Source organism: Cetorhinus maximus, chromosome 19, assembly GCF_964194155.1.
Source record: "Cetorhinus maximus chromosome 19, sCetMax3.hap1.1, whole genome shotgun sequence".
NCBI lineage: Eukaryota > Metazoa > Chordata > Chondrichthyes > Lamniformes > Cetorhinidae > Cetorhinus > Cetorhinus maximus.
This window is the reverse complement of record NC_135897.1, coordinates 53,539,872-53,563,176: the sequence shown is the minus strand read 5'-3', so window position 1 is coordinate 53,563,176 and position 23,305 is coordinate 53,539,872. Positions and strand designations below refer to the sequence as shown.

The window sequence follows — 23,305 nt, the reverse complement described above, 5'->3', positions numbered from 1 at the left end:
GGGCACTGCATGCAATTTACACAATTGTCTCTTGAGTTTCAGAGAACATTATTTGTATGACTGAGAATTTTTCCAGTCTTAAGATTTAAATATGCATTCACGTTTGAGTTAATGTTCCAATGCTTCACATATTTTGAATTGGCCTAGTTGCACTGACACTCTGTAATCGCATATTGTGATACACCTAAAATCATCAATGTTTGTTTTTTATATAGTCAGTACATAACAACAATAGCTGTAATTCATTGACTAGCTGAAAACAAACAGTGGCGGATTCAATAGGACAGCCAGCAATTAAAATTATTTTATATAGGGAATACTTGAGAATAATTATAGGGCAGCATACTTATCAAGAAATTTAAATGATGTCATAAAACCAAGATTAGATTATACTGTATAAACAAAAGCACAAAAAGGTAACAGATGCTGAACACCCAATACAAGAACATAAAATCTGGGGCTGAATTTTCCTGGCATATTGAGATCATTGGACGAGCTGGGAGGGGAGAGGGCTGGAAAAATGGCAGGGGGAGTTGTAGGGAGGAGTGCCTGACGTCTTCAGGCTGCCAAGCCACATTGCCAGCAACTGGCCACCGCTGTGTGGCAGCTTGACCACCCACCAGGCGGCAAATTAATCCACTTAATTGGCCAATTAAGGGACACATCCTGCCTCCAAGGGCATTTTGCCCATGCCAGGAGGGTCTGCTGTCACCTGGCAGCCTCCTAGAGGGTTCCACAGGGGGAGCTCCTTGATTGTACCTCCCTGGCCCATGGAGGGGCTCCCCGGCATGGCTGCCTTCTGCTACACCTCAGCTTCTGCCAGAGCAGTCTGGCCCAGCTGATGTGCTGACACCGTGACGGGTATAGGTTAAGGGTGTGGCAAAGGAGCAGATGTGCTGACATCCTGAGAGAGCCCAGCACATCAGTACTGCTCCAAAATATTGCTGTCTCTCCTGTGGAGCTGATCACTGATCTATGGCGAGCAGGCTGAAGATGATGATTGATTCCTTGAAAGTCCTTACCCATTTGCCCCACCAATTGCTGGAAGGTGGACCTCTACCTCCCCAAGACTTGGCCTGTTGAGATCATTGGACGAGCTGGGAGGGGAGAAGGCTGGAAAAATGGCAGGGGGAGGTGTAGGGAGGAGTGCCTGACATCTTTGAGCTTCCACAGATGCTGTGAAGCTTGCAAGCGGGAATTCCTATTGGGCGGTTCAGCTGTAGGAAGTGCCCATCCTGCAGAGGGCTGATACCATGCGAGAGATGCCAAGTGTGCAGAAAGTGGACTCCTCCATGCTTTCAACCATAGCGCTGAATACATTGACAGGCTTTCCAATACCTAGCACTATTGTTTGTGTGATACCAGAAATTTTATCTTCATAACTGGATCCCTGAAGTCCTCATCTCTGTCCTCCTCTGCAGAGTTTAGAAAGGATCTTGTCATGTGGTTACCTGTCTACTGTGCTACCTTGGCCACTAGAACCTGCAGTTGCTCATTCATGCTGTATGTTTTACCATGTGCAAACCTCTGCCTCACTATTGATGGTGAGAGCTAATGTCTAAGCTGGTGCCTGGGAGGGATGAGACCATTATGGTGCTTAATCAGGAGGATTGTCCTCCTTTAAACTGTTCCCTTGTGCAGGAGGCTCTTGCTGACAAGGAGGACCTAGAAGAAAGAGAAAAGAGGCAAGAGTTAGGGTAAAAGATAGAAGTTGGGCATTTTCAGCCTGTATAATGCAGCTTGCTACATATTTGTAGAGATGAAGGAAAGATTACAAGCAATATACAGACACCCTGCTGAGGTAAAATCCCAGGCCTTCCCCAATACTGATGGTTCTACTTGGCTGTACTGATCTCCATGACGTTCTGCTCTCTTTGTTGCAGGTGATAATGGTGCCAGCTTCTCCCTCATTTTTTTCCATCACATTATGAACGTCGTCTCCTGCAGAAAGACAGCATGAATGGCTGTTGATATGATGAGTGGAAATTGGCTGGGCTTGTGCATATAATGCATGTGTTACAAGGAGAAGAAACAAGATAGAATGAGCAAGTGGAGGTGAGGAGTGTAAAGACAAGTGTGTAATGTGAAGTGAGAAAAAAGTGCTGTGAAGAGTTGGTGGATGTGCAGATAGTTTGCGAGAAGTGAATGGTATTAGTGTGTCGTATAAAAAGAAGAAAAGAATAGGTGAGCATGATTGGAAGGAGAAAAAGTTTTGAGGGGAGGGAATTGCTGATAATGATTGGGGAGGGGATGGAAAGAGTGGTACGAGGTCCTGTTGGGAGATCTGGAGAGATAAGGAGTGGAATTCACATTTGTTGCCCTTGTGAGGTCATTGAAACTTTATGTATTGCACTGAGGGCAATATTTTCCTCACACTATTATTTTGCTTAATAGCTGGAGTGAATGAAACAAAAGTAATGCCAGTGATCCATGGTTGTTGGCATTCTAGGGAACAAAGGATTTCACAGTCCATTATATGTTCAAAATATTTGGAATCAGAACCTTAGAATTTTACAGAAGGAGCACAAGTTGAAGGTGTATGCATGGGGTAGTAGGCTACCGGATGAGAGGTCAGTGCTTCGTCACTGTAAGAATTGGCATTTTGATTCTTTGTTTCAATCATTATAAATGTAATTTTAAAAAGCTTTTTGTTGATCAACAGAAATTTCTCCTTCCTGCTTCTGGCTTGTTTCAAAAGGGAGTGTTTATTCATGCATGGCAACATACTGTACATAGCAGAAATGTATTGAAAGCAGAGGTTTAAAGGAGAAGGCTGGTTGGGCCAAATGGCATTTTACTGTTCCAAAAATAAGCTTATATCCTGATATGCAATTTGATTAATTAAAGTTTCCCAACTGATTTGTAACATATATTCATGATTCATACGGCAACAGTAAATGGAACAGTCCAAGGAAGAAGGTGTGTAGAAGTACAGCACCATGGAGAACCAATGCTGTACAGAAAGGTAGGTCATGGATTTGCATCCAAGTTTTACATACTGCGCTGGCAGGCAAAGAGCCAATCGAGACTAGATGCTTGCCAAGTGTAAGGTAGGGCAGGTCAACTCATTTAATGCCTAACATATTTCAGGACTCATCTCCTTTAATTTTGTGATCACAGTTTTAAAAATGCATTTCGCTATGCAGTGATTAACTGAGCAATAAATTCTAAGGAGAGAATTTTCTCCCCGTCAGCCGAGCTGGGCGGGTGCAGAGCTGATCACCGTCCACGATCAGCTGCGAACTGCCATTTTACCTGGGCGGACCAATTAAGACACGGCCAGCGTGACGCGCACCCGGTAGCACTCAGTGCTACCTGTGTGGCTGGGGGGAGGAGGGAGAGTTAGGGCCTGCGCTCTTTCGCGCATGCGCACAAAAGAGTGCAGAAACCTCCCTGAGGCAGCTCTGTGCCTCAGGGAGATTAAGTGCAATTGTAAAGTTGGAAAAAAAGGGAAAAATAAAATTATTCAGACATGTCCCCTCATGTGACAGTGTCACATGAGCTGGGGCATGTTTATGAATTTTCATAAATTTTTTTATTTAATTAAAACCTTCATGAAACCTCATCCCACCTGTGGGTGAGGTTTCAAGCAAATTGCAAAGGCCGCTTGGGCTCTTTGCCTGCCCACCAACCTTAAAGTTGGACGGGCAGCCTGTCAATTTGTTTGTTTGGTTGATTAATAGCCTCATCAGGCCTTTAACAGTTTGGTGGGTGTGCAACCGACTCCAATGCGTGCCCACCAAACGGTAGATTGGAATGATGCGCGGTGACGTCGGGACGCATGCCCAACGTCACCGCGCGTCATTTTACGTGTCGCCATGCGGCGCCTATGCCCACACGCTGAAGAGAAAATTCTCCCCTATGAATGTTCCAATTTTGAGCCCTGATCCTTGCTAAATTAACTGATCGCACAGATGTGCTACGATCACCCTAGGTAGCCTTATTTAGGATGGGGAAAGTTAGCCAGGGTTATCAATATTCAACAGTCCTTGCTAGAGGTTTGTGTACTTGGCCATTGATTGAGGAGAAGATCAAGCTCTAGTATGATCCTTTCCACAAAACCTTGTCTACTAATACTTAAGCGTACACATTAAGAATTTTCTATTCCTTCATCGAACTTCACTTATGGAGAGCATATATTGGGAATTCAGATGCAGAATTCAATAATTTTAATGGATGGAAAGTAGTACTTTCTCAGGAATATTCACAGATGTCTTTTTATGGCTAAATCCTATAATGGACTGCAACACTCCAGTTTTCACTGTCCCTCAAACTTTTCACAGAATGTTGGTGTGTGAAACTTCAAAAGGTTAAAGGTTGTCATAACTGTTGGTGCTCCTAAAAGAATTGCGTTATTTTATGTTGTGAAATCCACACTCCTAACAATGTGCAGATTTATTTCAGAAGGGACTGAAGTTAATACTGTACATCACAGATAAAACTTGTTGCAATGTACTTTGAACCAGATTCTGTTAAATATTTTTAACAGTTAGTTTAGCCTCCATCTAGAAAGGCATTGACCAGAACTTTCAGCTGGGGTAAAACATGCAATATTGAATTGACCAGCTACTTGTTGCTTCCCAATTTTTATTTCCATTGCAAATGTTTCAAGATGTTTTAGAGAGATGTGCTAACGCCATGTAAAATCAAATCTGTTTTTGTCTCTTCCTTTGTCAATTATTATTTACTACTTCCCTTGTTCTATTTCAAACTTTCCTTCTTTTGTTTCATTCAGTTGTTTTTTAGGGCAACTGTGACTCAGTGTGTAGTATTCTCACCTCTGGTTATTACTATTTGTGGGAGCTTGCTGTGCAGAAATTGGCTGCCATGTTTCCTACTTTACAATAGTGGCTACACTTTGTTGGCTGTAAAGCACTTTAAAACATCCAGTTATTGTAAATGATGCAATATAATTGCAAGCTTTTCTTCTTTGATCTTCTATAGCTACATTTTATTCCTTGTTGGCTTTATTCAACCTTTCACTCTTTCTTTTTTGCTAAAGATTATCAGAGGTAGGCGGGAATGTGGAGTTGAGTTTGCAATCAAATCAGCCATGATCTTATTGAATGACACAACAGGCTCGAGAGGCAGAGTGACCTATTCCTACTCCTAATTCATTTGTACTTAGGTTTATTTTGTTTTCGTAGAATTACATTTAGCGTACAGCAGAAACAGACCATTCAGCCCAACAGGCTTATGTCAGTATTTATGCACCCCCAACTTACTTCAGTTCATCCAATCAGCATTTACTTCTATTTCTTCCTTCCTTATATACTTACCTGGTTGCTATTCACCACAATCATTCCATGTGTTTGCGAGTTCCACATTTCCACCATTTTGTTCCACATCCTCACCCCACTTTCTTTTCTGTTATACTTTTGTGTTAAAATTAGTTGCTCTTAAATGTGGAACTATTGGTTTCTTGTCATTATACAGGATAGGAGAGAAGTTGAATGTATCACCTCCAAGAACAAACTGCACAAGCATAGGCAATTGGCGCTGAGGGGTGAATACACAACAATCTGAACATACTGAGATGCAAGATGAACAGAGAGAGAGAGGGAGACCTTACCAGAAGATGTTGTTGAAAATCTTAGAAGATGGGATGGGTAAGTTTTGCTAGTGATAAAATTAAGTATTATTTTGAAGGATAGGTAATGAGATGATAAGAAGCTTACGTGGACAATTAAAGGAATTGGAGATAAAAGCAGGGATGCAAATGCTTCCTTTTTATTTGGAATTCTTTTCAGCAACAATGAAATGCCATGTGTATTTTTGAAAGTTTACTTTTTTGATTTGTTCCATTGTTGAACAATGTGTAAAATGGGCTGGCAATTTGCTCTCAGTGATATTCTGCTAGGCAAATTTATGCTTCACTATTGCTTATGACATGATCGTAAGACGTGAAAGAAATCATTAACTATGTAAACCAAACTTTATTCTTTTTTGCTTATTTAAAAATGAACTTTGGTGAAACAAAAGATGGCTGACTCAAGTCAGCTGATGTCTGGAATTGTAAGGTGACCACTAAGGCATTACATGGATTACACTGGAGACATGCCCTGTCATGTTGCTCACGGAATCTCATAGTTGGGACTGTCAAAGTCCATTTCAAAAAGGAGCTATTGAAAGGATATGGATGTAATTTGCATATTTATATAAACTTACCACTTTAGCAGAGTCCAAGGGTCTACCAAGACAATAGCTATCCAGGAACAGGGTCATCGATATGGATGGTGACTCTTTCAGAGGCTAATGACTGAGACATTATAAGCCACAAAACAAAAGCCAGATCCAGACACTAGATAAACATCCCTTTATGAAATCATTGAGGAGGAAGGAAGTCACACGAGTCGTGACTATTTTGAGATCTCTTTATACAGTTGAGAACTCAGAAGCAGGCCAGCCTGCTGATTTATCTCCAACCTGCCAAAATCCAAAAGCAGGACTCCAAGCTGAACAAGCAGCCTGCAACAGCCCTCCTCAAAGCCTATTTATCTGGAAGCCAATGGCCACTGCTTGTCAAGCTGACCAAGTCTCTGAATATGATAATATGGATAAGTCAACCTTATCTCTCTGCAGCACCATCATCTTAAAGGAATTCTACACTTCTGCCTTCAGCCAGGAACCTGCCTGAACTGGAACTTCTCCATGAGGGAACCCCCTCTGGATTTGGACTTTCCGGACTTTGAAAATCACATGAGCTGATATCTATTTCTGTGATTCTTTTTACTGTTAAATTATTCATGGTTGTAAAAACACCTTCTTTTCTATTCCCCCTTACTGTATACTTGTGTGTATTGTCATGACAGCAGATCACAGCCCCAAATTACTTACGGGCATATTGAACTTTTTATGGAAGATGTGTTTTTTTTTTAAAAAGACATACAAGCAAAAGCTGGCTGAGAATGTAAAGTAACCACTTTCTGGAAAATTCCTATGTGGATTATACTTGATTGAGTAGTCCAGAGAGAATATGGAATTGCACCTAAAAAAGGTGTCAAGGCCTACTTCAGACAGAGAAACTTGAAAGAGAGAAATGCAATGCAAAAGATTGAACTTTAATCTCCTGTGGTTGCAGAGACAATGGAGACTGATTACCACATCTCAGCAAAAACTGTCTCCTGTTCAGTTATATCTCAGAATATGGAAATGGTCTGAGTTGAAAGAATGCAGATTCTGGGCAAAAGACATGTTTGTTTTTTCCTTCCAGGAATACACAAGGAAAGGGGTTAAAAAGCCAGCTGCAAACCTGATCTGTGTTCTAGCTCTGGTGTGCTAGTGTATGCTATGAGGGTCACAGCAGAAGAACATCAAATGGGCATCCCTGCATCTTGAAGGTAAAAGTCTCTGTCTCTGTCTCTCTCTCTCCCTCTGTTGCTAGAGGCAAGTCACAAGTCAGTAAAGCCACAGTCAAAAAGGAAACAGGGCAGCTTCTTCAGCTAACCTGCAGAACCAATTGTCTCCAAACCAACTGCCTAATTGGTAAAGTCAGCTCTACCAGAATCACCCAACTTAATGGCTGTAACGTCTCACCATTTACTCCTCAAGGACAAGCCAAAGACTGATTTGTTTTTTTTTTAGCTTTTATTTTTGGACTCAACTTCTCATTTCTGATCGCTGTATATGTGTGTTGTGTTTTTATTATTTTTTTCTCGTGTTTTAGTAACTAATAAGCTTACTCTCTTTGACTCTAGAAAGCCTGGTTAAATTGGATCCTTCTAAAACATAAATACAGTTGGACTGGGAAAAGATATCCACAAGGGTAGAGATCCTTTTTAAATTAACCTGGTTGTGACCAACCAAGGGGGTTGAATAAAGAAAGAGAGCCAGCTCATTGCTCCTCACCCAGGAGCATAACAATTTGGGGTATCTCAAACAGGACCATAACAAACTGGGGAACCTTGCCTGGGGACTGGTCATAATGCTGTGTGTGTGGAGTTGTGATCATTCCCTGGATTTGAATGTGTGAATAACCTAAACTTCTGATTTAAACTTAAGAGAGTTTGCTGTGAGTTCATTTAAAGATTGACTGCACAAACCATGGGCTTTTGGAATAAGCACCACAGCCTATTTCTAAAACAAAAACGCCTCTACTTACAGAAAGACAGCGAGAGAATAATGGAGTTCAGTTTTGCCTCTCTCCCCTTTCCGTAATGCTTAACTTTACCATCGCCTTATTTGTGACAGTAAATATTCAAGAATATTAATTACTGACAGCGCAGATAAATTAGCATAACCGATAAAGCATATTAATGTAAAGATGGCCCTAACTTCAGCAAACATTTAGATGCAGGTTCTTCCAGGTCTTCATTGCCACACAGAATGAGTGGAGAGAGGAATTTGATCTAAGTATATTAAGCATTTGCCATGAGTTAATTATTAGCAATAATAATTTCTACAATGCAATATTTTATATATTGGACAACATAAAAAGAGTGTGAGATAGCACTTTTTGCCTAAAAGATTGCCCTGAAACACTGTACCAGAGGAGTGGTGTACAACAACTTTGTCCCTGTATTCATGCAAAGAGAATGAAAGAATAAACCAATACTGTACCAATGGTTAGAGGGTATTATTAAAGATTATGCAAATTTCTATTTAACTGCTGCCTATGTAAGTGATTGATTGGAAAGCTTTTGCAAAACTGAACAGTGGTAGTGTGGTTTATGTGCAGGGGATTCAGAAATGTCAATCAGTGTATTGTTTGGCAATTGTTTCCTTTTGGGTGAAGCACTGTCAGGGGGATTGAACTCCTGGGGGAAAACGTTCCCCCTGTTAGGGAGGAAGTTCAGGAGCGGGCACGCTGCCATTTTATGTGGGCGGGCCCATTAAGGCCCACCCATCGTGACGTCTGCCAGGACGCGCTATGCGCTCCCCGTGCAGGCGGTTGGGGGGGGTGGGGGGGGGGGGGGGGGGGTGGATTCCCTAAGCCGAGAGTATGCTCTTTCGCGCATGCGCCCAAAAGAGCGCACTCATTTCCCTGAGGCTAAGTGTTGCCTCAGGGAGATCGGCGCCAACTTCAAAAGTGTGAAATATAGAAAAATAAAAATTGCCTGACATGTCCTCTCATGTGACACTGTCCCGTGAGTTGGGACATGTCCATCACTTTTAATTAAACTTTGATTAAACTTTTAAAAACCTACATGAAACATCATGACGCCCATGGATGAGGTTTCATGCTTTTTCTGAGGCCCGCCAGGGTTCCCGGCCTGCCCGCCAACCTTAAGGTTGGACAGGCAGGCCCTTTAAGTACTTCAACTAGTTTTCAAATGGCCTCAATTGGCCGTTGACAGGTTGGCGGGTGCACAGCTGATTCGGCTGCGCACCCGCCGACCTGAAAATTGAAATGACGCGGGGTGACCTCAGGAGTTCCACCCGATGTCGTCCCGCATCATTTTACGCGTCGGCGAGTGGGCCCCGCCCCCCACTCGCCGAGCTCAATATCCTGCCCTGATTCACTTTTAACCTTTTGATAAGAATACAAGCTTGATAAATACCTGTACGTATTGACTACTACAAGAGCATCTTCAATGGAAAACTGGTTTAAACTGGAGACCTGGCTTACTGCTCAAACTCAGAACTGCTCCAATCTGCTTAGGGTCAAAGCTCAGATGATCAGAAATGTAGTTGTGTTCATGTTCTGGCATCAGGTCATCAATGTGGGCCTGCCACTGAGTCAATAAACTACAAAGGAATTCAATGGACTTCTAAACACTGTAGCATTAACGCTAAAGGATAGCAGCTAATGACTGGTTTCTATCCATAACCTAATAATGACTTGCTTCCTGAAACCAGTTAAAAACAACAGTTTCCAGACTATCTTTTCTTTCTGCCAGTTATGTAGTTTTGGCTATAACACTAATCTACTAAAGTTTTCTTCTCTTTGAGCTCCTTGATCCCTGCCAAGATCTGCTGAAACATGTCTACCTCCCCCAACAAAAATCATTGCTCATAGCCTGCTCTTCTCTGCAACCTCCACCTTAATATGAAAATATTTGTAACCTTATCACAAGGGAGACATCTCACTGAGTTGAGTATGTTCAGGATAATAAGTGTTCATATTTCACTGATTGCTTGATTGTCCTTATGATCAACTAAGGCAGCTTGCCCTGACTCATTCCAATATTTATAGCGGCTGTGTGAACTTTCATCCATGCATGAATGATGTGGAATTTGAGTCTGCAGTGTATAAATGCCACAAACGCATTCTACAACTAATAAACACTGCACAGCTATCATACATCAACATTTGTTCATTTTCATATTTTTATGTTGTGGGTTATCAGGTTCGCTTTGTCCGGCAAACTCTAGATACACTGTTGACATTAACACATTAGCTGGTGCTTGAAGCAATATAGGCAGAAAGACTGATTAACTGAACAAACACTGGTGGTTTATTGGAACTAAGGACAGAGCACTAACACCATGTGCTTCTTCAATCACCTCCAGCTCTAGGCCTACAGTTGCCCAAGAATCCTGCCCTGTGTAGCGATTGGTCAATACAGTCACATGGTCAACTAACTACATTCTCTCAAAGGTACATAGCCTTCCACTTTACCACATCCCTCCCCCTTTACTTGAAAGTACATTTGACAAGAATCACAATATCCCAATTATTTACATGAATAACCATTTACAAGTTAAGTCTCTCAGTAGGTTTCCTCAGACATGGCAAGCATCGTAGCTCAATGGCCTCAGCTGGTTTTTCACGGGTCAACTTTCCACCAGGCTCTTCGGTGGAAGCAGGAAAGTTTGTGTCTTCGACCCTCTTGGGTCCAACAGGCCTCACCGGTACTTCCAAATCATGTGAAATTTATTCCACGTACGGTGCAGACTCAAGTGCAAATGATGACGGCATTCCTTCTTGTGGGACTGTCTCTCTTCTCCAGAGATGATCTATGTGTCATCTAATTATTCAGCTGTTTATCAACACATTATAGGAGAGAGGTCCTGTCACTGCACTCACTTTGCCAAATAGCCAAATGGGCCCATCTCCAAAGTTCTTCGTGAGAACTGTGTCTCCCACCGTGAAATTTCTTTCATGATTATGGCCATCATGTCTGGTCTTCTGGGACTCCTGGCTTCTCTTCACTCTCCCCGCTAAATCTGGCCTGATAAAAGTTAGACGGGTGTGGAGACGTCTCTTCATTAGTAAAATTTGGACCTCCCACTCAGCCAAACCATTAGGGGTGGGGTGGTAAGGCAAGGTTTTGATATGAGTTATTCCGTTGAGGGTTGTAAACCTGTGGAACTGCCCACTGGTAAATACAAACCCATTACCTGACACAAGCACCTCTGGTAACCCGTGCACTGCAAAACCCTGTCGCAAATGGTCTATGCTGGCAGCACACGTGGGTGACCGGACTTCGTAGACACCCATCCACTTGGAATGGGTGTCTATTAGTAAAAGGAACATTGTGCCCAAGAAGGACACCACATAGTTGATGCGGAGGCACGCCCATGGCTGCCCCGGCCATTCCCAGTGGTGCAATGGAGTTAAGGGCGGTAGCTTTTGCACCTGCTGGTGTTGAAGACAACTTTTGATTACGGTTTTGATGTCCGTGTCCATCCCTGGCCACCACAAGTAGCTGCGCGTGAGCATCTTCATCCTACTATTGCCAGGGTGAGTGCTATGTAATTCGGCCAGTAATGGCCTTCGCCTTCTCGGGGGCACGATAACACTTGCTCCCCAGAGCAATATGCCATTCTGGCAGGTGAGCTCGTATCTGCAATTGAAATAAGGCTTCATGTCATCAGACGTTGGCTCGCCTGACCATCCATTCAAGACCTGCTCCCAGACGTAAGATAGAAGTGGATCTCAGCTTGTCCACTCACGGATTTGTTTGGCGTGGACAGCGGAAATTTAGCACAAAGCAAGATCCTGGGGAATTGGAACCTTCACATTGTTATCTGGCAGGGGGAGGCGGCTCAGTGCGATCTGGCTTCCTGATTGGTGAATAAAAGTGTATTCATAAGCAGCCAATATCAGTGCCCACCACTGGATGCGAGCAGATGCAATGGGGGGGTATCGCCTTATCCTCCCAAATAATCCCAACAGAGGCTTGTGGTCAGATATAATTGAAAATGGAGATTGTGGGGGTGTTGATGGAATTTTCAAATACCAAACGCAGCAGACAAGCCATCCTTCTCAACTTGAAAATATCGTCACTCTGCAGCACTGACAGAATTCAGAAACAGGGCCATCCAGCTGGCCAGCGATGACTGGGACCGGTCCTGTGCTGATGGTGAGGTCGGTGCTGCTCTACCAAGTGAGGATCCAGCAGTGCAACATCCATCAGGCAACCATGCTGTGAGTGATGTGTCCTCGGCCAGACAGGAGTCAGACATTCTCAGAGTCTATGTGAGAATCTATGGGGACACCTCACTGCATGTTGTCATCATCCTCCACAAATCTGGCAGCTATGAGGGCCTCCCGAATGCACCTGCCTCGTCTAGCCAGTGTGAGAGCCCCATCCCTATTGTTGTCATCACCGAGGGCCCCCTCACCCTCATTCCCATCAGCGTCCTCCTCATCGAAGGAGACGCGCAGCTCCTCCATCTCCTCCTCAGCCAGCTCCTCTCCCCATTGGAGCACCAGGTTGTGAAGGCAGCAGACGACGATGATGCGTGACACCCTCTGTGGACTGCATTGCAGGGCTCCACCAGATCGGTCCAGGCACCAGAACCACATCTTCAGCATCCCCATGGTCTGCTCCACCAAACTGCAGCATGAGCCTCATTATAGCGTCGCTCTGCTGCAGTCTGAGGCCGCCACACGGGTGTCATCAGCCACAGCCTCTGCCCTTGTCTCCAAGAAGCCAACCCTGCAGCCTCAGTGGAACCTGGAAGACTGCAGGGATCTGCGAGCGACTCAGGATGTAGGCATCATGCACATCCTTGGAAACGTTGTGCACACCTGCAGGATGCGTTTCAGGTAGTCACACACCAGCTGCACGTTCAGTGAGTGGAAGCCCTTGTGGTTGATGAAGTCCACTGAGTGTAGCGATGGAGACCTGAGCGCCACATGAGCGTAGTCAATCACACCCTGCACCTGTGGGAATCCTGAAATCAAGGTGAATCCAATGGCCCCTGCATCCTGGCTGTCCCGGTCCCAGGAGAAATGCACAAACTTGTGTGCCATGGAGAAGATGGCATCCGTGACCTCATGGATGCATTTGTGGGTGGCAGATTGTGAAATCCTACAGAGGTCACCTGCGGAGCCATGAAATGAGCCACTGGCATAGAAATTGAGCATCGCAGTCGTTTTCACAGCTACTGGCAGTGGATGCCCTCCATGTCCCCTTGGTGCCAAGTCCTGCAATAAGTGGCAGATGTGAGCCACCAGGTCCCTAGACATGCGCAGTCATCGACGACACTGATTTTCAGTCATCTGCAGGAATGGCAGGTGGTGTCTATAGGTCCTGGGTGTTGCTAGGCACCGCCCAGCCACGGCTCACTGTCACTCCTGGGCAGCGTGTGCAAGAGTCCCTGCTGCCCCTTCTTCATGAGGTTGCTGCTCCTGCCTTTGCACAACCAGGTGCCTCACTCGCTCTCTCCTCCATCTTCTACGCTCTCTGTAGGCCATCAGGCATACAGCTAGGTCACCAGGATTCATGATCCTGATGTGGTCCTCCTGCGGCATGAAAGAGAGAGAGACATGGTTATCATGGCTGTACTTAGTACCTTTCCTGGCCCTGTGTGACCGCCCCTTAATGCTTCCCGGAGAATGCTGGTCACCCCTTGGATGGCTAGAGATGAGTGCGCTGCATGGCTGCCCTGTCAACCTGTGACATGGGGGACACTGGTCCAAACCAGGATGCTGAGATTGCAAGGGGCTGTGAGCACCTCCAACAGTGACTGCTCCATGGACAGGGTTGGCGAGGAGATTGTACAACGTGTGCAGTCCAACTGCTCCGCGGTCCAATAAAGTGGTGGCAGACTCGAAGTCTGTGCCAGGTGGATGGGGGTGTGGTGGTTAGGTATGGAGGACTTGGTGGCCCTTTGGTGCCTCCATAATGCTTACATGGGTGGTCAGGCTAGGAGCCTGACCCCAATCATATCACAGTGGCTGCGCCTTATCTATCTTAGTTGCAGAGACATGGTCAGTTTATACAGGTGTCCCTAATGCGTGGCCACTCCCCTCACTTGTCCTTCCCCCTACCTCGATTACCAGGGCAGCACTTGACCCCCCCATCCCCCCACCACTCAGCAGTCGCCTTCGGGGCCAGGTACCCCGGCCCCCTGAGGCCTGTAAACTACAGGCGCGCTGTGAAGAACTCTGCTGCTCACTCACTTCAGTTCCCCCAAAGTGAAGGCCACCAAGTGCACGTTCCCTGCGCGCTGTTGTGAAACACGTCGGCGTGCTTTCCCGCCAACGTGGACGGACGATATGACGGGGTTCCAATTGCCTGGCGGGATGGCCTTTTAATTATATGCTAATGTATTACAATCAGCTCTCTGCCGACCGATGACAGGAAACGCGGCCTGCTGTTGGCGGGCTGAGCGGAAGATCGCGACCTGCCTTCACGCCGTCGTGAAGCAGGTCCCGCCATATTTTCTGCACACGCCACCTATCGCACCCACTGCCAGCAGGCTTGGAAAATTCTACCCTATATTTACTGTAATGTATGTTCTTTTTTCCCCTTAGGTTTTTCTTTAAAGCTACAAAATGTAACTACACTTTCCACAATCGTGTTTAACTGCTGACTACTACCAGAGGTGTTGGAATCCCTCTTGTGGTGAAAGCGTGCAATGTTGCACATGGGAATCTTTTCCATAACACAGCAGCATGTAGCTCAAAACAATTGACAGGTGACTTTGCCTGTAAATGAACTATTGAAATGTGAAATAAAATCAAAGCTTTAATCATTTGCAAGAAGGAAGCTACATATAAATGCCATGACACTGACCTATCTGAACTCTACTAAAAATGCATTTTAATTATAAGGCAACCTTCTGGTAATTCATCCACATTGCATAACTGAATAAAACCTGGCAGAGATAGCTTCCTACTGAAGTTTACGTTGCTCAGGTAAATCATGCAGGGATAGCAAAGCTTTTTGTACTTGTAGTTTTCTCTGATGAACTGTCACTGCTGTCAGCAAGAGGTATTTTTCTGATATTGTTTTTTATATCACATATCTTTCATTAATGCAACTCACTAATTAAATGATGATCATGTGAACTCAAACTCTGGAAGTGGTGTTCTTGTCTGCCCACAGTCAGGAATGTAGGCCTTGTCCCAAGTTTCAGCCATTCTTCTTCAATTCTATACCCAAAGACAGGTCCAACCCACAACACCACGACTTCCACCACAATTAGGGCAACGATGCAGGTCCCGAATCCACCCCAGCTAGAATGGGGATCGAACCCTGTGCTGTTGTCACCACTCTGGTCCACATTGGCTGTCTAGACAACTGCACCCCCACCCCCCGTCAAGGAGTTTGAGTTGCTGTGACAACATACACTTTTACATGCATGTCTGCTTTACATACCCTTTTACATGCATGCATGTTGTAATCTGAAGCTATGGATGGTGATGGTAGAGGCTCCAATTTCTTTCCATCACATGACTGACCAGGAATCTCTCCAGCTCTTAACACCTGCCATTGATGTATGTTGGAAAGATTTAAGTACACATCTGAGGTGCCTACCGCATCAATAGTCTGGAAAATCAGACCAGTGAATGTTGCTCTGGTGATTCTAGAAGAAGTCCTTATATCAAAGCTATTTAAATTATCATCCCTACAGGGATGAAATGGGCAAAGATCCTCTCTGTGCATGGAATGTGAGAGTTGCTGGCTAAGCCAGCATTTATTGCCCATCCCTAACTGTCATTGAGAAGGTGATGGTGAGCCATCTTCTTGAACCGCTGCAGTCCATGTGATACACCCACAGTGTTGTTAGGGACAGAGTTCCAGGATTTTAACTCAGCAACAATGAAGGAAAAGAGATATATTGCTAAGTCAGGATGGTGTGAGACTTTGAGAAGAACTTGCAGGTAATGTATCTGCTGCCCTTGTCCTTCTGGTAGAGGTCATGGGCTTGGAAGGTACTGTTGAAGGAACCTTAGCAAGTTGTTACAGTGCACCTGGTAGATAGCACACACTGTTGCTACTGTGCACTAGTGGCGGAGGGAGTGAACATTTAAGGTGGTGGATGGGGTGCTCATCAAGCAGGCTGCTTTGTCCTGGCTGGTGTCAAGTTTCTTGACGGTTGGAGCTGTACTCATCCAGGCAAGTGGAGAATAATCCATCACACTCCTGTTGTGCCTTGTAGATGATGGACAGGCTTTGGGAAGTCAGGGGATGAGTCATTCACCACAGAATTCCCAGTCTCTCACCTGCTCTGGTAGCCCTGTGTATATATGGTCGGTCCAATTAACTTTCTTGTCAATGGTAACCCCCAGGATGTTGAATGTTGGGGATTAAGCAATGGTAATGCAATTGAACTTCAAAGAGAGATACTTAGATTCTCTCTTGTTGGAGATTGTCATTGTCTGGCACTTGTGTGGTGTGACTGTTACTGCCACTTTTCAGCCCAACCTTAAATGTTGTCCAGGTCTTGCTGCAAATGGATACAGAACGCTGTAGTATCTGAGGTGTTGTGAATGGTGCTGAACATTGTTCAATCATCACTCAACATCCCCACTTCTTACCTATTGATGAAGGGAAGGTCATTGGCAAAGCAGTTGAAGCTATTTGGGCCTAGGACACTACCCTCAGGAACTCCTGCAGCAATGTCCTGGAACTGAGATGATGGGCCTCCAACAACTATTACCAACTTCCCCTCTGTAGCTGTGACTCCAAACAGTGGAGAGTTTCCCCTCCGATTCCCACTGACTTCAGTTTTTCTAGGGCTCCTTGATGCCACACTTTATCACTTGCTGCATTATTCCCCCAGTGAGAAGAATTCCTCAGTTAGCCTAGAAATTCCCCAAACATGCCTATGCGACATAAGAATGGAAGTCCCAGCTTCTACATCTGACCAGAATTTGGGCCTTGATTTACATGAAGTGGAAACCCACTAGACCCAGATTCCACCCTAAATCCTGTCACCACCGTGCTGGGTGACCAACCTTTTCTGTCCACCCCAGCCACCATCATTTCGGATACTGTGATTCTAACACCAGCAAGTTGTTCAATACAAAATTGTGAAAGTTTACAAAATTTAAGTTTATAAAAACCAAGTTTACACAACCCTCATATCACTACACCAGGGCTACCATGGCAAATCTTCACATTAATTTGCAGCTTGAGCCGCATTCTAAACAGTATATAGCACAGTTCAGATGCTAGAGCTCATTATTACAAACTGTGGTACAACAGATTGATCGGAGGTGAGACTGACTGATTCCCTCAGCACTAAGTATGGTGCATGTGGAGTCAAGGGACAAGTAGCAGAATGGACAGCAAGCTGGCTACAAAAGATAAAGATGGGATTAGGGAATTAGTTACACAGATTGATAGAAGGTGGAACTGGTGCTCCACAGGGACTGTGCTGGAACTACTATTCTTCACTATTTACATAAATCATTTGGACCCGGGATTCTGAAGAATACTATCAAAAATTGTTAATGACACCAAATTAGTAGATATATTAATACTGAGAAGAACTGTGACAAGATACAAGAAGACATTAACAAACATGCAGAATGAGCATGTATAAAAAAATTAATTTCAATACAGATAAATATGCAGTGGTGCATTTTGGTAGGAGGCTAAGGAGGCCATCAACTCCATGGGCAGGATTTTGCCCTTGGCAGACGTGCTTGGTGGGAGCTGGCGAGGGCGGTCAGGATGCCGACTACCGCCCGTGATCAGCACTCAGCGCTGCCTGTGCGGGGTGGGGGAGGAGGGACAGCGGGCCTAGCATGCAGTTCGCACATGTGCTGTTTAAAAAAAACTAAAGAAAATAAAAATGTCATAAGACATGTCCCCTCATGTTACTCTGTCATGTGACTCTGTCACATGAGCTGGGACATGCTTTTAATTCAAAAATAAAACTTTTATTGATGTTCACTCGCTTTAGGAAACCTCATCCCGCCCATGGATGAGGTTTCCTTAAAAATGTAAAGGTCGCTTGGCCTTCCCGGCTGCCCACCAACTGTTAGGTTGGATGGGCTGTGTAAATTTAACTTTAATTAGCTTCTTAATGGCCTTGGCCCCAGCGTGCGCCCGCCGAACAAAATATTGCGAGACTGCGCAATGATATTGGGACACTCGCCCAACGTCATCGCGTGTCATTTTACATTTGGGCGTGTCAGGCGTGCACCTGCACGCCAAGCGTAATATTCTCCCCCATGGGAAATAGAGTAAAGGAGCAGAGGGTTCTAGGGGTAGAGTACATATACCGTTTAAAGTAGCAACAAGGGTAACAACGTCATAAAAAGTGCAAAGCACAGAGGTTTATTTCTAAAGAAACAGAATTCAAAAGCAGAGAAGTTGTGTTAAACTTACGTAGAGCCTTGGTTAGACCATACTGTACATCGCATTGTCTCCATATTACAAAATGATATAGAGGCACTGGAGGTGATACAAAAAAAGATTTACAAGGATGATACCAGAACTGAGAGTGTCTCACTATCAGAATATACTGAATAGGCTAGGGCATTTTTCTCTAGAGAAAAGAAGACTGACAGGTGACCTATTAGAGGTCTTTAAAAATATGAAGGATTCAACAGAGTCAACATAGAGATGTTTCCACTTGTGGTTGAGTTCAATACTGGGAGCCGTAAATACAAGACAGTCACTAATAAATCCAATAGGAAATTCAGGAGAATCTTCTTTGCCCTGTCATGAAGATGTGCTTTATGCCAAACAATGGTTTTTAATCCACCAGCTGGAAATCCGAATCGAACTTTTAAAAACAGACTTTTTAAAAACACAGAGACTAAAGTGACTTGAACTCACAGCCCAAGGCAAATAGCCCAAATTTTCATTAGTATACATTCAGCATTCCAGTTCATTGGAGTCTATCTGCCTGCAAAACCCATCAAAGACAATGTCTTCAGGGGAGTGTAAAGGACTCAGATCTCCTGTCTCACTAGCAAGGCATCTAAGGCAATCGCCTGAGGCATTCAACTGTTGGAGACGGGCCACTAAGACTAATCACTTGGACAATGGGACTCTAACTAAGATAAAAGCAAAATACTGTGAATGCTGGAAATCCGAAACAAAAACAAAAATACCTGGAAGAACTCAGCAGGTCTGACAGCATCTGTGGAGAGAAACACAGTTAACGTTTCGAGTCCGTATGATTCTTCATCAGAATTAAGAAATATAGAAGTGAGGTGAAATATAAGCTGGTTGAGGGGGGTGGGACAGGTAGAGCTGGATAGAGGGCCAGTGATAGGTGGAGGCAAAGAAGAGATTGCCAAAGATGTCATAGACAAAAGGACAAAGGGGTGTTGACGGCGGTGATATTAGCTGAGGAACGTGCTAGTGATGACATTAAGGGTAGAAAGCAAGGTGAGCAAGTGACAGATGGCCCTAGTGAGGGTGGGGTGGGGGGAAGGGATCAAAATAGGCTAAAAGGTAGAGATAAAACAATGGAAGGAAATACATTTAAAAATAATGGAAATAGGGAAAAGAAAAATATATATAAAGAAATAAAAGTAAAAAAATAAAAAATTAGAAATTATTGGAAAAGGGGAGATCGGAAAGGGGGTGGGGATGGAGGAGAGAGTTTATGATCTGAAATTGTTGATCTCAATATTAAGTCCGGAAGGCTGTAAAGTGCCTAGTCGGAAGATAAGGTGCTGTTCCTCCAGTTTGCATTGAGCTTCACTGGAACATGGTCTAACTAAGTTAGCTTCCAGACATGAGCTAATCAAGTCACCTTTGGAATATACTGACAATTTTTTTAATCCCCCTTGAAGTTGGGGAAGGACGGTCACATGACAAGCCAATCCTTTGTACGTTTTAAGCACGTGTTTTCTCAGCAGAACTGAGGACAAGCAGCTTAGGGAGAAGACCTAAGTGGGATCCCACCAGCCTCCTTCTTTCTCCAACCCACCTGGTAAGCTTTGAGTTGACGTTTCGAGTCCTCATGACCCTTCAACAGCACTGAGTAAAATTAGGAGAGGGGTGAAATATAAGCTGATTTAAGGTGGAGGGGGGGCGAGGGGAGAGAAGTTGGGGGGGGTGGTGGTTGTAGGGACAAGCAAGCAGTGATAGGAGCAGATAATCAAAAGATGTCACAGACAAAGGAACAAAGAGGTATTAAAGGTGGTCATATTATCTAAGAGAATGTGCTAATTAAGAATGGATGGCAGAACACTCAAGGTACAGCTCTAGTGGGGGTGGGGTGGAAAGACTGACAGGTATAGATTTAAAAATAATGGAAATAGGTAGGAAAAGAAAAATCTATATAAATTATTGGAAAAAACAAAAGGGAGGGGGAAGAAACAGAAAGGGGGTAGGGATAGAGTTCAAGATCTAAAGTTGTTGAATTCAATATTCAGTCGGAAGGCTGTAAAGTGCCTAGTCGGAAGATGAGGTGCTGTTCCTCAAGTTTGCGTTGGGCTTCACTGGAACAATGCAGCAAGCCAAGGACAGGCATGTGGGCAAGAGAGCAGGGTGGAGTGTTAAATTGGCAAGCGACAGCACTTTACAGCCTTCCGGACTGAATATTGAAATTCAACAACTTTAGATCTTGAACTCCCTCCTCCATCCCCACCCCCTTTCCGTTTCTTCCCCCTCCCTTTTGTTTTTTCCAATAATTTATATAGATTTTTCTTTTCCCACCTATTTCCATTATTTTTAAATCTATACCTGTAATGCCCTGTCAGTCTTTCCACCCCACCCCCACTAGAGCTGTACCTTGAGTGTCCTGCCATCCATTCTTAATTAGCACATTCTCTTAGATAACATCACCACCTTTAACACCTCTTTGTTCCTTTGTCTGTGACATCTTTTGATTATCTGCTCCTATCACTGCTTGCTTGTCCCTACAACCACCCCGCCCCTCCAACTTCTCTCCCCCCACACACCCCCCCACCTTAAACCAGCTTATATTTCACCCCTCTCCTAATTTTGCTCAGTTCTGTTGAAGGGTCATGAGGACTCGAAACGTGAACTCTTTTCTTCTCTGCCGATGCTGCCAGACCTGCTGAGATTTTCCAGGTAATTCTGTTTTTGTTTTGGATTTCCAGCATCTGCAGTAGTTTTTTGTTTTTAAGCTTTGAGCCCTGTTTGCTGATGATGATCATCCAGGGATACCCTGTTGCAGGGAGATATTTCTTAAAAGAACTCAGGACTATAATTTCCCAGAGAACAACCAACTCAATCATCTACATCTTTAAATCAGGAGCATCAAGACCATAAAATTCAGCCGGAAGCCAGCCCAGTCACCAAACTACAGACTGTATACTCTTTTAGGTTCTTTATGAACTCTAATTTGACCAGCCTATCCTTCCCCACTCTGTAATCTGTATTTGTGAATGTGGGAAATTCGAAGGTGTGTGTGTGTGTGAAAGTTCGTGCATGTTTCATTGTTTTAGTCAGATTGGTCTAAGTATAATAACTCTAACCTCTTTCTTTCTCAAGAAAACCTGTCCGATTGGTTCTTTCATGATCACAGCACTTAAATAGTTAAGTGCTCACTGAATTGGCAAATGTATCTTTTTCCAACAAAAAAACCTGTTGTGGTCAAATGAGGAGAGGACAAAGAGGGGAGCCATTCAACCTCTCCTCACCTGGTCGTTACAACCCAGACAAAGGTAAGAATATGGAACTTGCTACTACATGGAGAGTTTGAGGTGAATACTATAGATGTATTTAAGGGGAAATTTAGATAATTATATGGGATAGAAAAGAATAGAAAGGTATATTGATATAGGGAGATTAAATAAAATGGGAGAAGGTTCATATGAAGCATAAATACCAGATGCTCTAAACTCTATATAATTCTATATAACACCATGCTTAGAAACATTATGGTGACTTTTTGGTCTGACTCTTGAATTTTAATTTCAGCAATAAATTCTTTATTATTATTTACACATCATTTGATCTCTCTTTTCCAATCCTTAGCCCATGTCAGTCCTGGACCCCACACATCATTCTTTAGCTAGGAGAACAGGATGCTTTTTGTCAGCCTATTGGTTCCCCCTAGCTGTTGTTCAAGATGGGCAGTAATGGCTTTTTCTCCCAAAGTAAAGCATTTGCCTGAGGCTATCCACCTGACATCTAGGGCAACAGTAGTGAAAGTCAACACATATCTGGCTTTTAGCTTTGCGTGTCAGGCTGCAACAAAGCTACAACCACATAATCATAAAGACATGAAGAAGCACTGAACAGTTGTGCTACTTAGAACTACCTACCATATTTCCTAATGTTACATTGTACACATTTAGAATAGCAAAAGCCAACTACAAAACTGCCTTAATTTTGTGTTTTACACATTGTACAAGCAAAAAATATTACATTTAGGGGTTTGTACCATCAACTCTTTTAACTCTAATTCTTAAATTATTTTCTACATATATAGTTTGTTTTTATATCATAAAGACAAGTCTCAAATTTAGGACTACAAAATTTGTACAAGACAGAAATGCAGTGATTTACTTTAATAAACAGTTTCTCTTGAGGCCGAGATTTAAATAGGTTAAATTTCTGACATCAGTGCTCATATGGGGTAACTATATGGAGTTTATTATATAAATTAACAAGACCATTGCTTATGGTTGAATGATTAGTTATTCACTCCATCATTAATTTCCAGTTATAAATTTTGATACAGAATATTTTTTTAAAAATACTGTGCAAGATATAACAATCCTCTCTTTTCTATTTTTTGTTCTAAAATTATGAAGTTTCAGTTCTTATAATTGCTACATTCTGTTTGTCAAATCAAAATTGTCCATAATTTATTATTTAACTAATTTTATTGAAATATATTGTAAAATAATTAGCATAAAACACTCACAGGTCAGCAGATGGTCCCAGACATCACCTGCTGTTACACAAACTGAAAAAAATGTAGGAGAGTGACCAGAAAGATTGTGTCCATTGCTTTCAGATCATTAATTTTAGATGAATAAAAGTATTTTAATTTTATTATTGACTATTCAGTTTGTCTTTGTCTACTTACCACCTATCCACATTTTATCAGTTTAAACAAAAATGTATTCCAAATGGCATCAGTGATTCCTACCTCCAGATTTTCAAAGAAATGCATTTCCCATTCTGCGGGTTTAGTCCTTCTGTGCTGTGAGCTCAAAATTTTCCCTTCAGTTTATTTTTTGCACTGCTGGCTGTCGTCTCTTAGTCTGAAGGCTCTGAAAGTTTGCCAGATAACT

The 23,305-nt window shown here is 43.5% G+C and overlaps 1 long non-coding RNA gene across 1 annotated transcript; it reads right to left on the bottom strand.

The window, feature by feature from the left end:
• Nucleotides 1-70: 70 nt before the first annotated feature.
• On the bottom strand, nt 71-23,271 carry LOC144693811 (uncharacterized). Its single transcript, XR_013579601.1, has 3 exons — nt 23,161-23,271; nt 22,933-22,959; nt 71-1,665 (listed from the first exon to the last, which is right to left on the bottom strand). It is a non-coding gene; the product is annotated as an uncharacterized LOC144693811 (long non-coding RNA).
• Nucleotides 23,272-23,305: the final 34 nt, after the last annotated feature.